This window comes from Orcinus orca, chromosome 5 (assembly GCF_937001465.1).
Source record: "Orcinus orca chromosome 5, mOrcOrc1.1, whole genome shotgun sequence".
Taxonomy (NCBI): domain Eukaryota; kingdom Metazoa; phylum Chordata; class Mammalia; order Artiodactyla; family Delphinidae; genus Orcinus; species Orcinus orca.
Window position 1 is genome coordinate 88348636 of NC_064563.1, and position 16267 is coordinate 88364902.

A 16267-nucleotide genomic window follows, 5' to 3' on the forward strand; every position below is an offset into this window, starting at 1 on the left:
AAGTCTTTCTGTGTGAAAGCCCTTAGCAGTCCATTCAAGTCTTCTAAAATAACTCAGTGAAAAAAATCCTTCCTGCTTCACAGAAGGGACTTTGTTCTTTTACCTCAGCCTTGCTCCTTCCAATATGTAGCTAGTAGCCCTAAATCAGAAAGTACATTAGTATATGTTTTGAACTGCTGGGTCTCCTCAGGAGAAAAAAAAAAAAAACCTGTTATCTACAATATTATAATATTTTGTTAAAAATCCAATTCTGGTTCAGTGTTTTGTTCTCAAAGGAATTTTGAATGAAGGAAAAGCTTTTGTAAGAGGGAGGAAGCTTATCTAATCTCCTCAACACTGATGAGAAGCAATCAGGAGACTTGTGACTCTTTGAAACAGTAAATTTCCAGGGAATTAGGCACACGTTTCTCAAGAGCAATAAAGAGTGTTACACTTCAGGTTGCAGCACATTGGCTCCAAATGCACCGCTTCATATATCCCAAATGGCAATTTGAAAGCACCATTCTTTGAATCAACTGGAAAAGGAAGGAGGCCATGCTGAACTGACATTCTTTCAGGAGGTCATGAGAAATGTAATACAGAATGAAGTCAGTCTTCTGATTAATATCAGATTCTCAGGGTTACAAACTTCTTATGATAAAATGTCTTCAGAGATACAGGAAAATAATAGTTACCAAGTAGTAGAAGATTTAGATTTTTGACAAAGTCGTTAACTTATTTGCAATAACTTAACCATATGAAATTTGCTTAACCTTTGCTACAATTTTACTGAACTGTTCTTTGTTTACTTTATTTGAACATTGTAAAACTTTATTAAATAATCAGTAACCAATATATGTCTAACATTGTTATCATTGTCGTTGTTACTGATTTGTGTTTTCCTCTATGGATTAGGGCTGCCAGGAATAGCTGTGAGCCTGGGTTACACATTTAATGCTACAGTTGTCTTATCCTCTTTTAGGACTGGAAAGTGGGAGGGACCAATTAGTCTGGTTGCTCAGTTAGTCAACTTAGATTTGTCTCACCTAGAAAACTTGTCAGCAGAATTTTATGTATAAATCCTTTTATCAGACAAAGAAATAGTTTGCATGAAAAGCTCTTGTTTTTTTAATAAGAACTGACTCTATCCTGCTATACAAGACTCTGGTTGATGACATAATACTATCCACATAATCTTTGCAGTTACCACTAGAGAGACAGCCAGTGTAACTGAGAGGAAGGAGCAAGGGGTTAACTATCTAGAGACTTGATTCAGGCATTGTCAAACAGTTCTGTGTTAAGATCATTTTCCTTGTCTGTAGGGGACACTTTTCTCTATCTTACAGACATTATGCAAAGAAGTCAAATGATATTTAGAATTCCACAGAATAAAGATGGTTCATAAATATCATGTATTACTATCACAGTAAAAGTATTAGTAGAATTATAAATCACTTAGGTCTCAGGAGTAAGGTGCTTTATCTGAGCTCTTAGTAGTTAGAAATTACTTTGTTTCTTGAGTTGCCGTAAAGAGAAGTACCCTGTTGCTGCTAAGTACTGTTCATACATTGGAAACAATGACTAAGAATAAGTTGCTGGTGATAAATTACTTCTTTTAAAGACTTATTTTTAAACCATTCTTTATTATAAATTCTCTGAGAGATTCTCTCAAGTTAAAAAAAAATATTTTTAAACTGCTTTATTTCCCACATTGGACTGATTTTTTTTTTCTTTTGAGGGAAAGAACCATGGGTAATTAAGTAATTTTCTCAGTCACTAAAACTGGCACCAGATAGGTATTCAGTAAGTGTTTGTTGAGTATCCTGTGTAAAAATTTAGAAAATTTCAGTAAAATTTGCTTTAAAGAAAGAATACTGCATTCATTAATGTGACTACATGAATACCATGTGATATGTACAGTTGTTATTGAAGATTATACAGCCATTCGGGAAAGAATGAATTATATCTATTGCTATCGACCTGGAAGGATGACCATAATTGATTAGGTGAAAGAGCAAATTTTCAGGATAATAAATATTTGTGAGTAAATATATTTGTGTGTTTATATGAACACAAACATGAAAAAAATGATGGTATAGGTTCTTGTTAACAAGCACAGTGTGTGTGTGTGTGTGTGTGTGTGTGTGTGTGTGTGTGTGTGTAAAGCTGAGACTTTTCATGATACACGTTCATGACTGGAACCACATACAAAGAAATAATAGTTGAGCAAGCAAAAGTTATTAAAAGTAATTTGATTCTTTACTATAGTTTCTCTGAATATATAACCTGCAATGCAGAAAAAATAAAACTTAATTTTCATTTTTGTCATCTCTTTCATCCACAATATATCTCTCCATTATAGATACTGCCTATGTTTCTCTACCTTTTCCTCACTCTCCTCTTCAAGAGCGCTCACTAACTCTCCTTGGCCCAGGTCAATTAATTTTTCTACTCACTTCCAAATTCCTTGCTGGATCTGACTTATTCTTCTCTTTCTGTTGTAAATCTCACTAGACTTTCTGACTTCTATTTCTCTCACTCACTGAGGAAAAATAAACAAATAAATAAACCTTCTGCAAGATAAGTTTTCAGGACGATATTCCCAACAGAAAATTCACAGAAGTTTAAGTAATTGAAGGAGCAGACCCAGAAGCCTTAGGTTAAAAACAAACATCAGAGGTCCCCTTTAGAATATGCTTGAATAGACTTCAGCCAATGAGATGGGCAGAACATCTGAATTGGAATCAGGCAAGAGAGGACTGCACAATCTGAGGTACTGTCTTTCTCAGAATCAGTACATTCTAGATTCCATCATAGAGTAGTCCTGACAACGACTCACCCTTTATGGATAAAGGGCAGAGGTACCAGAAGCTAAATTAAAAACACAGGAAAGTTGTAGTATAATAACCACAGCTAAACAGATACACTTTACTTCATGTTATAGTCAGTTATGATAAAGGCTTTAAGAAAAAGAAGGGAGAGAAAAGAAGGGATTGGGGGACTGGGAGAGGGAAGGGATAAAGAAAAAGAAAGAATATCCTCCTCCCAAATAAAAACAATGAGAGAGGGTACAAGAGTGGAAGAAGGTGATTGGTTATGGGATTAGGAAGCATGAAGGAAAAAATAAAATATATTTTGATACCCCAGACTTTCTCATCTGCACAAATCTTCCCTGGTGCCTTATGAGTCCAGCACTGGGTGGGTTGGGTCTTCTTGGCACTTCCAGCCAGTCAGCTGTCCACTCCTTCCTTTTAGAGAGTGCTGACTCAGAGTGAACCATTTACAGTTGTGGGAAACTCCCTTTAGAATATGCTCCCAATTACTTTTGTGACTCTTAACTCTAGGGGACTGAAGAAGTCAAAAGGCACTGATCATGGCAAGCTTGTGCAAAGTTGTAGGTTCACTTCTTTGCCCTATGCCTTCAGTTTAAAGAATTTATGCAGAAAAAACATGAATTCTTGTTTATCTTATGTGACTCCTACCTGAGCCTCAGTAGTCTGGTGAGAGCAGTCACTCTAGCTAGAAATGTGACAAATAATAGAGGTGTGGTTAGAAAGACAAATAATGTTTGTGAAGAGATTTTAATCAGATAAAAAAATGCTTATATAATGTCAAGGGATAAAAGCAAGATACAAAACTTGTATAAAATATTAAGTGTTTATTTCTAGGTGGTTATTGTTCATTTCTCTTCCATTCTTTTCATTTTCCAAAATGACAAGAAAGAAAAAGAAAAGGAAAAGTGCTCTTGCAATATCCTGCCTTTTTAGTTTGTTTAGTTTTAATCAATGAAATAATTTTCATGGTTGCATCTCTTATAATGAAGAGATTTCATTTCAAATTTGAGTGACATGATATTCTTGCTGAGAATTTTTTTTTTTTTTCTTTAGAGATGCTACTGTAGTGTAATGTTCTGGTCATTTTTAATGCTCAAATAGCCGTTCAGCTTTGGTGGAGTGACTGGGAGAAGGAGGTTGTGAGGTAGATGGTTCATTATCTAATTACCGGGGATGGATTAATATAACTCAGACAGAACACTTGTCACTTCAGGTAAGAATAGTCAAGAGAAGCAAGGCACGTCAATGGATATATTCAAACCGTGCTTTTCTATATAAAATAAATGTTTACTTGGATGAGAAATTACTTCATGTTCTGCTTATAAAGCTCAGATGGTACAAACGTTTAAATGTAGAAAAAAAAAACTACACACAATCAATAGACTTGATATAGCCAAAACTCTGTTAACTCCTGGTCTTCTAAATATTTTACCTATTTATCTTATTCTCACCTTATAGCTCACCTTTTTATCTTATTCTCACATTATATCTCTCTAAGGTCTAATGAAGTCCTTAGACCATTTTCATAGCTTATGTTCTAGTTTAGGTTCTGTAGCTCTTTAAAATCTAAATGTTAATTATCCTTATAATTGACACCTCTTCTGCTCTTCTGCTTTCAACTAAAAGGCTACTTAATCTCTCCCAGTTGGAGTGGTTCTTCTGTCATTTACAATTCTAAATTTCTCTTTCCTCACCTCCATGCTTTAGACCCAAACTGCCTTTTACAGTTACTTTCATTTGTTTACTCCCCCTGACTCAGGATTTCTTTCTCCAGCTCAGAGATTCCTAATCTTGGCTGCACATTAAAATCACCTAGGGCTTCCCTGGTGGTGCAGTGGTTGAGAGTCTGCCTGCTGATGCAGGGGACATGGGTTCGTGCCCCGGTCCGGGAAGATCCCACATGCCGCGGAGCGGCTAGGCCCGTGAGCCATTGCCGCTGGGCCTGCGCGTCCGGACCCTGTGCTCCGCAACGGGAGAGGCCACAACAGTGAGAGGCCCGTGTACCGCAAAAAAAAAAAAAAAAAAAAAAAAAAAAATCACCTATGAAGTTTAAGAAAAAAATACCAGTGCATTGACCTCACCCTAGATGTTCTGTTTTAATTGGTCAGGGGTGGAGTTTAGCTACAATGCTAGACCCTTACAGGAACCAAACTCTTATTTCATCTCAAAATTTTCAATTTAGTTAAGTTTAACATGCTTCTTCACACTGGAAAACCATTTTTTTCTGGATAATGACTACTTTCCTAACCAGGCAATAATAAAGTTTTAACATTACGCATAATACAGCTGTATCTATGTATTATCACACAGACATGCATTTGACATACACAAGCACACACATTAAGATAATGACCAAACTTGAACAAAAATTTGATATACATAGAATTGCTTTTACCGTAATTAATTAGAAACTAAGTATAGTTAATGAAATTTTAAGAGTCCTCTTTAAACCTGTATTGAAAATAGAATGCCATACATTGCTCAAGGTACCAGAATATGCCTTGAGTCTGATTTGTGGGGAAATAAATGGTGGCTGACAACAATGTCAAAGGGGTGTAAAATTGATAGTCAAAAGGTGGAAGCATCCCAAATGACCATTTCTGGATGAATGGATAAATAAAATGTGGTGTAGACATACAATGGAATATTAGCCTTAAAAAGGAATGAAATTCTGACACACAGTACATGGATGAACCTTAAAGACAGTATGCTAAGTGAAATAAGTCAGACCCAAAAGAACAAATATTGTATGATTCCATTTGTATGAGGTACCAGAATAGTCAAATTCATAGAGACAGAAAGTAGAATAGAGGTTACCAGGGGCTGAGAGGAGGGAAGAGTGGAGAGTTGTTGTTTAATGCATTCAGAGTATGAAAGATTAAAAAGTTCTGCTGATGGATGGTGGTGATAGTTGCCAATAATAGTGATGTACCTAATGCTATTGAACTGTGTACCTAAAAATGGTTAAAATGGTAAATTTTATGTTATATATATTTAACCACAATTTTAAAAAGAAATGTACATTTGAAAACTTAAGAAATTTCAGTGAAAATGGATTTCAGCTACAGGGTTAGAGGCACAATTGAACTGAGTAGTCTTTTCACAGAATCATTAGGGTTTTATGAAATATAATAACTTTTTAGTTTAATAATCTTTACTTTGCTACTGAGGCCAGTCATACTTATAAAATCCAAGTGCTGGTATTATCCTTGATTCTCAAACAGTAATGACTGTAATAAACTACAGAGACCAAATTTTAAGTAAGCAGGATTATTATTAAATGCTTAAAGCTATATTAGAATTCTCATTTTTCATCAACTGATGGCAGAGGCGGAGCTACAGGTTTCTTTTTTACCAACAGCACTATCTCTTACCAAATTATCTTCTAGGTAGGAGGAGCCTTGGCTTTGTTTGAGTCCATACTTTTCCAATAATTCAATATGTGAGCCAGTGGGTATTTTTGTGTTTTTTTTTTCCTGAAAATGTTGAATATTTTTATTGACTCCTAAATTTCTTGGTTTAAAGTTCTGTAAATTTTAACACATGTATAGATTTTTGTAACAGCCACCATCACTATCAGGGTACAGAGCAGTTCCATCACCCAGAAGAACTCCTTTATGCTATCCCTCTTTCCCTCCCCTATCCACCAACCCCCCCCCCGCCCCGGCAACCGTGATCTCTTCTTTATCCCCATAGTTTTGTCTTTCTGAGAACTGTCATATAAACGGATGCATATAGTGTGTAACCTTTTGAGACTGGATTCTTTCACTCAGCATAATGTATTTACAATTCAGCCATGTTGTTGCCTGTGCCAATGGTTTGTTTCTTTTTATTACTTCATATTGTTCCTTTGTGTGGATGTATCGCATTGTTTATACATTCACCCATCAAAAGACATTGTGTTTTTGTTTTTTATTTTCCAGTTTGGGGCAATTATGAATAGGACTGCTATAAACATTTGTGTACAGGATTTTGTGTGAACACAGTTTTCATTCTCTAGGGTAAATATCCAGGAGTCATACTGCTAGGTCAGATGTAATATGTATGTTTAATTTTATAAGAAACTCCCGAACAGTTTTGCTGAGTGAGTGGCTATACCATTTTGCATTCTCACCAGAAATGTATAAGAGTTCCTGTTGCTCCACATCCTTGGCAACCCTTGGTATTGTTAATATTTTTTATTTTAGTCATTGTAATAAGTGTGTAGTGGAAACACTTTTTTTTTTCTTTTAACTACATTTTTTAAAGCTATAGATGAAAATGTGATTCTGGGTTCATAATCTTTCCTGACTCATTTCTAGAGATATTCTACTCCTATGAATGTTTTTCCGCAGGAAAAAAATATGGTGTATTATTTTTATATTTCTGATACTGTTTGTTTTACCCTCCTCTTCCCAGAATTGCTATTTCTCTATGATAGTGCATTAATTTAATTTTTCAGAAATCTCTTTCTTGAAGATCTAAAAAAAATCACCTGTTTATATCAAATTGTATTGTAGATTGAAATAGTGTATGTACCTATGTAAATTCTAGATATGAGGTATAACAAAATTAATGTATTCATTCAACACACATTTGTCGAATACTTGCCATATCTCAACTAGTTAGGTGAAAAATACGTGGTACATTAGGAAAAGGCGATGTGAAAAATATCAAATTATAGTTCTGTTTGTACTTCTAATGTTGAGGCAAATGATATTGAGAATGTGGTTACTGAAATAAAATTCTTTGAGATCAGCACATCAGGGGTTGAATGAGTCTTGGTCTCTACTTAAAAATAACATTTTGGAAAAATGAAAACAAATTTATGTCAATGAACACACGTTTTTTTTTAGAGAAAAGAGTCCTGTCCTGAGTTAGGAGACCTGCATCACAGCCCCACTTCTGCCATTTTGCAGTTTTGGAGTTCGAGCAATCATTCCACGTCTCCAAATTCATTTCCTTGTCCATAACATTAGAAAGTTGGCCTAGATGATCTCTAAAATTCCTTCCAGCTTAAAAATTAAAAACGAACACTGTCTTTCCAGGATTTACATCTAGCTACTAAGAATGGCAAGAAAGGCAACATTTTTATTATTCTTAACAAAGGTGGACTTTATATCACAATGTAACATAATTAACTAATTTGTTTACTATGCGTCCTTGGCTGCAGGACATTGTCTACACCCTGATACAGAGGCGTACTCTAATTTTACTCAGCTCTCAGAAGCATTTCAAAATGTGAAATAATCCTTTTTTTTTTTTTTGTAATAATGTCACCCCTTGGCTTCTACGACCTCACACTCCTCACACTCCCTGATTTTCCTCCTACCTCACTGACTTGTCACTTTTGTTAGATCCTCCTTCTCTGGTCCATTATACACCCTAGAGGAGCTCTTCTAATCCAATAGCTTTAAATACTATTTATATGTCTATGACTCCAAATTTTTATCTCAAGTCTGACCTTAATCTCTCACCTGAGCTCTAGGCGTAGAAATAGGACCATTTACTTGCTGTCTACATTGGATGTCCAGTAGGCACCTTAAATTGAGTAAGAGATCTTGATTCCCCACCCCATCTCTGTGAATAGCACCATCCTGGTGGAAGAGGCCTGCTCCAGTTAATGCTGTATCTCATCTTTTTTTCTTATTCTATTATCTTTGGCAATACAGTTTCCTCAGAACTTAGCTGGCTTCTGGTCCGTTTGTTTCAGGCCATTTCCATATGTGAGTAACCACAACAAAATTCTCAGCTGGATAGTTTTTAAACCTGGAAACTCTGTGTTTCTTTTTTAACTGGCCCCGTGTTCTCCTCATCTCCACATTTGCCTACTAGTGGTTATCTGGAGCCATTGGAAACAATAGGCAGGATGGGAAAGCACACCCTTAACCTACTCTTGCTCTGATCAAGTGTCATTGTCTGACAGGTAATACTTGAAGGAAGATGCTTATCTCCTGTTAAGGCTGCCATGCTGCTTCACTTTTGGGTGCAGAAGAAGTTTAGCTTTTTGCAAGGATTGTTCTCCATTGTCTGGTCCCATGCCCTCTAGATACCATTTACTGTGTCTCCACCAACTGGATGGGTCTCTTTCCTCTCTTGCCTTCCTAGAAATGATTTATTCTGAATGACGGAGATGGGTCATTCGCCTACTCAGAAACTTTCAATGACTCCTCATTGCTCATAGGATTGTAATCCAACTCCAAAGCGTGACAATTAAGGTCCTTCAGAATTGGACCATCAGAATTTTTATATATAATAAATTTTATATATTGAAATGTATGAATGCATTTAAAGGGCATGCCACACTGCCTAGAATGTTAGGAACTAAATAATGGTAATTATTTTATTAACAAATTTGCTTGATTTTTTAATGTTTAAAGAAATTGCCTTCAAAAAAAGGTTTTTAAAGGAATATATCTTAATATTCAGCAAGTCACTTCTAGTAATCTTTCCATAAGAAATACTTGCACAGGGCTTCCCTGCTGGTGCAGTGGTTGAGAATCTGCCCGCTAATGCAGGGGACACGGGTTCGAGCCCTGGTCTGGGAAGATCCCACATGCCGCAGAGCAACTAGGCCCATGAGCCACAACTACTGAGCCTGCGCGTCTGGAGCCTGTGCTCCGCAACAAGAGAAGCTGCGACAGTGAGAGGCCCGCGCACCGTGATGAAGAGTGGCCCCCGCTTGCCACAGCTAGAGAAAGCCCTCGCACAGAAATGAAGACCCAACACAGCCAAAAATAAATAAATAAATAAATAAATAAAAAGCCAAGCATTTGAAGTCCTTTAAAAAAAAAAAGAAATACTTGCACATATATTACAACAATTTTCATCGCAGCTTTATTCAAAGTAGCAAAAACTTCAAAACATATTAGATTTCCATCAAAAGATAAATGGTTTAACATGTTATTACATTAGACTATATCTATCTTTTACAAAGCATAAAATAGATCCATATATACTGCCCTGAGATTTTACATGATATATGTTAAGTTTAAATTACAAAGTTGTAGGTTTAATATAGGTAATTGTCTTATCTTACATTGATACAAGTGAACTACAACTGTCACAAAGAATGGGAAGAATACACTCCAAACTGTTTATCTTAGAGGGTGACTGAGGAAGATTGCAGTGACAGAGGAGGTTTCTTTCATTCTTGTTAAAATTTATTTTTAAGTGGTGGGATTGTTTGTAATGTTTTTAACTTCATTTTGTATTTGTCTGTGGGTGAATGGGATAGTTTTCAGTAGTTTCAAATAAAAAAAACATTAAGTTGAAAAAGCCCCTGTCAAAATTTAAAATGTTGCCCTGGAAGAACAAAATAGCATTAATTGATTTGTTGATTCACTCTTACCTGGGAAAATAAAATGTAGTATTTTGGGAAAATATAAAACAGAATTTGGGGAAAGTAAGCCTTTTTGAAGACTTAGCAATTTTGCTAGGGTCAACCTTATTTAAGACCACCAAGGAATTTGTATAATAACACTATTTTATAGATCTTTGCATCAGAAACCAGAAAACATATTTCTTCTGTAAGTTTCTATAAAGTCATCCAAAATTGTTAATTATCTGTTACTCTGACTGTTACAGAAGTGTTCAATTATACCGTAAAGAATTGATAAATCGTATGACATTAGACCTCAAATGTCATAGATCGACTTTTTAATTCTTTTTTTTTTGAAAATAGGTATTTAAGTGTAAATAAATGTGAGACAATAAGTTCTTGATATTTTTGCTTACGTAAGGGCAAGAAAACTACTTATTTGTGTGTTGAAAAGATTCTAGGTGTGCTGGAAGCCCTCTGTTTTTACAACCTCCTATGAAAACTGTCAGGGAATCTAGAAGTTTCTTGAGAAATTCCCATGACTAACCATAGGAGTTTCAATAATAATAACAATATAATAAAGCAATATAGAAGTCACAGTTTGCAAATCCAATGCCAATTTATGTGAAGTATGAATTTATACTGTTAGTTTAAGGTACCAAATGTCAGTATAGAAACACAGAATTAAATCAGATAAACAATTCCCTTTAGTAGGGAAACTATCTGTATGTCGTAGTTACTCTTTTCTTATTTCACCGTAAGGCTATGTTGATTGTCTCCCTGCCTCTAACATACCACTCAAATGCTTTATCAACAGAAAGCTTTTTCCTCTATGATGACATTCAAAGGGGCCCGTGGAAATGCAATAAAATCTAAATTGTCCTAAGAAAATTAAGAAAACGATAATCTGCAAGGCAGATATAAATATTTGATGCTGTGGTTACATGCGTCTATTCATTTAATTATTAGCATATATAGAGTATAGGGTTTTTAGATTTTACTTCTTATCTAACTGTACTGAAGACACTGAAAAATCAAAATTATTATACTTGTAAGGTAAGATAGTGCCTAAAATCTTGAAATTGGAAGGGTTCTCAGAAATCATCTAGTACAGTAACTTTGTTTTCTAGATAAGGAGTTGGTAAACTATGGCCTGTGAGTCAAAGCCAGCGTATTGTTTTCTTTTTGTATGGCCAGTGAGGTAAGAATGATTTTTACAGATGAACATTTGCAGTTGATTTCATGATAAGGACACTGTCTTTGAACCTCAGCTAAGCAATGTGTTATGCTCTAAAAAAGAATTCTGTTCTTGTCATTAGGAGACCTGTATTGGAAAAAAAAAAAAAAGATTTAATTATTATTATATTTTAAATTTTGTTAATAAAATAACAATGTGATTTATTTTAAATAATTTTATTTAAAAGTTTTAAATTGAATATTTTAAATATTTTTTATTAAAAATATATAGTGTGGTTTGTTTTCTCTCTTGTTATATAAGTGCCCACATAATATAGCATTCCTGATATTGCCGCTTGACCCACAAAACCTAAAATATTTATGATCTGGCTCTTTATAGAAAAAGTTTGCTGACCCTTGTCCTAGATGAAGGACCTAAAATTGAGAAAAGCTGAATGATATTCCCAAGGTATTGGTTAGATCCCTTTCATCTCTTTGGTTCAGAATATTCTAACATTGTATGGGCTATGGAGTGCCTGGTTTGAATCCTAACTCCACCTTCTATTAGCCTGTTGATCTTAAACAAGTTATTTCACTTCTTTGTCTCAAGTTTTCTTATATGTAATATAGTGTTGTTGTGAGCGTTAAATAAGAGAATATATATGAAATGATTATAACACTGCCTTGCACATGGTAAGTGCTCAAAAATTGTTACTTATTGTTATAATTAGTGTCAATGTGTTTAATTAGTACGGTATCCTAAAGAGAAGGGATTAATTCACATCCTATCTTTCATTTTCTTACAATAGGAGTGAGGGTATCTCATCTCAGATCTGGGAAAGAATTGGCATTTATTCACATTCTCATTTCTCAGCATGATTTGTTCATCCTTCTTTACAATAGCTCCACAAGTTAATCCAAAAAAATTATGTACTTCTAAAATACAAACATGCATGCATAATTTATAGTATAGATAAGAAAAAAAAACAGAGCACTTAAATGACAACCACACAGCACACCGGCCCTGAGTACAACAGATGAGGGTGAGACCATTTTGTTCTCTCATCCTGTATATCCTAAGGACATTTTTACCATATTTAAGACTATTTGAACTGATCACATACATTTCTATGATGGGGTTGAGAGTCAGCTGCTATTTGTTAGTTTTTTAACAAGACAATACAATATTTAATTGTATTCTGTGCAATGGTGAACAGTATTTTTGTCCATTCTTTTCTATGCTATTCACATAAAACATTATTTGCCCAGTTTATTGAGGCTCTTCATCTATTGCTTAGACTATAAAGCCATGATGCTGAACTAGATGAAATCCAGGGAGACAAATGCCCTATGTATTGGTTCATTTAGTATTTTACTCTGTTAGTTCTCTAGACTGTGGCAGCTCTAGTTAACTATACTTTTCATGCAAAGAAAAAGAAGACAGTTTCATTCCTTCCTTAGAGTAGAAATGAAGGAAGGCAGTAGTTTTCTGCTTTAATAAATCCAGAATTTTGGTTTCTAAGACAGACTCACTGTATGGTTGACAATTTGGGGGGAAATATTTGGTACAGGGAATAGGTTATGGCTTGGATTTGAAGAAGAATCACAACAAAAAGACCAGTTCAAACCTTTACTTATTAAAATGATAAGAATTGGTGTTGTCTGTAATTGCTTCCTCTGTGACTCCTGTGTTATGTTTGTTCAATTTACTGGTCCAAGCAAGATTTTACTTTTCGCAGGCCTGTAGAGGTTGCTATTGTTTATGATAAAGATGTACCTTAACGGGGAAAAAAAAACACCAAAACCCTGAGGTAGGAAAAATGCTGCCATGTTGAGTCTTAAAGAAATTAAGAAAATAAATTTGTTTCTGCTCAATATATCCATAATTAGATAGGCTGTTCAAAAGGCAAAATTTTGAGTAGCAAGCAGCATGCAAAAGACCCACTTGTGGCAATCTACTCTGTAGATTTAAATGAGACCAAATCAGAAGAAATTCAAGGTCAATAAAAACCACTAGCATTTTATATTTGTCCAAATATAGTTCTACCATATTTCTGGAATGAGTTAAAGTAAAATAGCTTACAAATATGCATTCCCATAACATCCACTTCTTCATCTAACATAGAATACATCATGTTATAGTTATTAATTTAATTATCTGAATCTACTTCTTGGACAGAACACCTATTTCATCTTGACCACACATGTTATCCAATGTACTCAGCACAGTTCAAAATCTGAGATGCAGTAGGTCCTCACATTAGGTTGAATGAATGAATATTCACAAATGGATGAATTTTCTAAGGGGCACTATTATTATTTTATTTACTTAGACTTATTGTCATTTCAGGGACATATATAACAACTAATAGCCATGAACTATATATTAATACTTTGAGTCTCATACAAATACAAAGGAATGCCTTTGATGTTTATGTCATTCATTCACAGATATTTCCACTAATATCTGCACATCAATCAATTTCCAAATTAAATATATAATGCTCTGTTTTCACAGGCTTATATTAAGTATTTGCATCAGGATTGAGATATTACCCTCTCTACTAAAATTACCTTTATTTCCTCAGCTATAAGTACTTACTTATTCTCTGATCTTCCACAACACATTGTCTGGGACTCTTGTTGAATTTACTTTCAGATTTCTGCCATGGTTTATTAGTCTGATTACATTTGCTCCCCACACTGCAGTTAGTTCTTCTGCCTTGTAAAGTACTGCATAGTAGATTCTCAGATATTTGTGATTTTTTTTAAAGAAATTTATGGAAAAAAAAAATTTATGGAAAAAAACACAAGTTAAGACTTCAAAAATATTTTATTCTTACTGAGAGCATTTATCCCCAGCACGGAGATCACAGATCCATTGCCAGATCCATAGCCAGTCACTTCTACCTCAACATTTCCCTCCATTGAATAGGAGTGTCTATGAGAGTGTTAGCTCTTCTTTTAGGGACTGCTAACTAGCCTCCCCCATTGTAGTAGTTGTTATTAATTAACTAGTTCTCATTTATTCAGTGGATATTTTACTGAGCAACTGTTGAACAAAAATGAATGGAACAATTTTTGTCCTCAAGTGGATCACTGTACAATCGGAGAAAAAAATAAGTAAACAAATAATTACATAGTAGAAGGTTAATGACTTTGAGACATGCATAAGAGACTGTGGGGTCATATAAGGGGGCATTTGCACCTTCACTTTCCTCTTAGAGTGTTCTCTCATGTTCCCCACAGCATCAGACAATATATGCATCCTGCTAAGCCTCTCCTGCTCTCTCATTTTCTCCTTTGCCCTCTCAGTTGCTTTAAGTCAGAACCAGATGCAGCCTTTTAGTTTATTCCTTTTAAAAGGATGATAATCCCTGTCTCAAACACATCTAAGTAAACCAAACTGAGGCTTTTCTTCATACTACATTATTCATGCTGAAATAGAATATTGGTATGAATTAAATTAGGCCACAAATTGAAAGACAGAATACTTAAACAAGTCTCATTAATGAGAATACCCTTACCCCCTGAAAGTGTTTAACAGGCTTGTACATATTAGTAGTAACAGCTATTTATTGAGTAATTACTATGTGCCAGTTCCTGTTCTAAGAGATTTATATGTAAAGTTCTATTATTCCACCCTCACTACTGCTCTTTTATATAGTCACTATTGTTATCTAATTTTACTGGTGTGAATTGAGGCACAGAGAGGAATAAATTTGCCCAAAGTCAACTAAGTGTCAACTAAGTGTCAATATCCCAGGTCCCAGGAAATCTGATTCCAGAGCCTTACACTTTTAACAAGTTCACATAGTTCCTAGTAGCAAGTATCCAAATCAGAGCTTATCTTTATGTAACTCTAAAAAGTATTCACATTTTCTGTTTGCGGGGGGATAATCTTTATCCTAAAATATATTTTAATAATGCTCTTTGTATTTCCCTTCAATTTGCATATATGCTGGGGAAGTGAGAGGTGATATGCAGAATAAATGAATGGACGGTTACCATGTTAGAAATACAGAACATGTTTGTTTATTTATGATAAGTTATGTGATTCCCTAGAGGTAAATCTGTCTAAACTGTTTATATGTTAATAATCTAAGCAATTCTTTAAAATATGGATGCTACCATCTTTGTAATATTTAAGCCATCAAAGACTTGGATGCATATTAGAAAATGCATCTCTGCTTAGTGTTCTACTCCACTGAAAAAGCTCTTCTCTTTTCTTTTTCTTCTCCTTCATCAACCTTCTACTTCTAAGTCTCTTCTGTTTCTCTCTTCATGTAACATCCTTTTTGTCTCAATGCAAATAGTAAAGTATGCTTTATTAAAACACTCACATATTGTTTCTTCATCTGTAAAATAAGCAATTAGATTAGATGATCTTAAAGGTCCCTATGGGAAGACTCTATGATCTATCTATGTATTTGATGGAGATCCCATTTTATTAAGAAAACTAACATACAGTAATCTGTAACCAAGATACATCAGGATAGTCATTGATGTAGAACATTTTTATCCAGAATTTAAAGTCTGGTTTTATTCATTACAGATTTTTAAAAATTCACTAAACTGCATCAAAGAAAACAATACTAACTTTACATTTTTTATGTATGTAATTTGCCTGTGTAGGAAGGGCTGTGTAAGTCTACCCACTTTGAAGATCTAAATGCATAACCAAAGGGTGTTTATTGGAAAACTTATACTAAGTAACTGGTAACCTGGAACTTTAATTCAAGTCCCAGAAACATGATAATTAAAATGCTGGAGACAAGTCCTTGTTCATTTAAAAGGTACCCAGTTACATCTTATATCTTCCCAAATGTCCTTGACTCTTGATTTTTAAAGTCCCATTCATCTCAACCATTTCTCCATCACAGCCAACTATATTATACTAAACTCACCCTACTATATTTGTTATGGCTCAGTGTATTTGTTATGGAACAGTACAGATTATTAAGGGTAATAATCATGA

At 34.6% G+C, this 16267-nt stretch overlaps 1 protein-coding gene and 1 long non-coding RNA gene across 11 annotated transcripts in view; one reads left to right on the top strand and one right to left on the bottom strand.

The window, feature by feature from the left end:
- The window catches only part of ZBTB20 (zinc finger and BTB domain containing 20), an 821511-nt gene that overhangs the window by 351847 nt on the left and 453397 nt on the right, over positions 1 to 16267 (top strand). The gene's annotated exons all lie outside the window — the stretch shown is intronic.
- LOC125964435 (uncharacterized) lies at positions 23 to 2687 on the bottom strand. The gene is made up of 3 exons (XR_007477419.1): positions 2626 to 2687; positions 2436 to 2521; positions 23 to 139 (listed from the first exon to the last, which is right to left on the bottom strand). It is a non-coding gene; the product is annotated as an uncharacterized LOC125964435 (long non-coding RNA).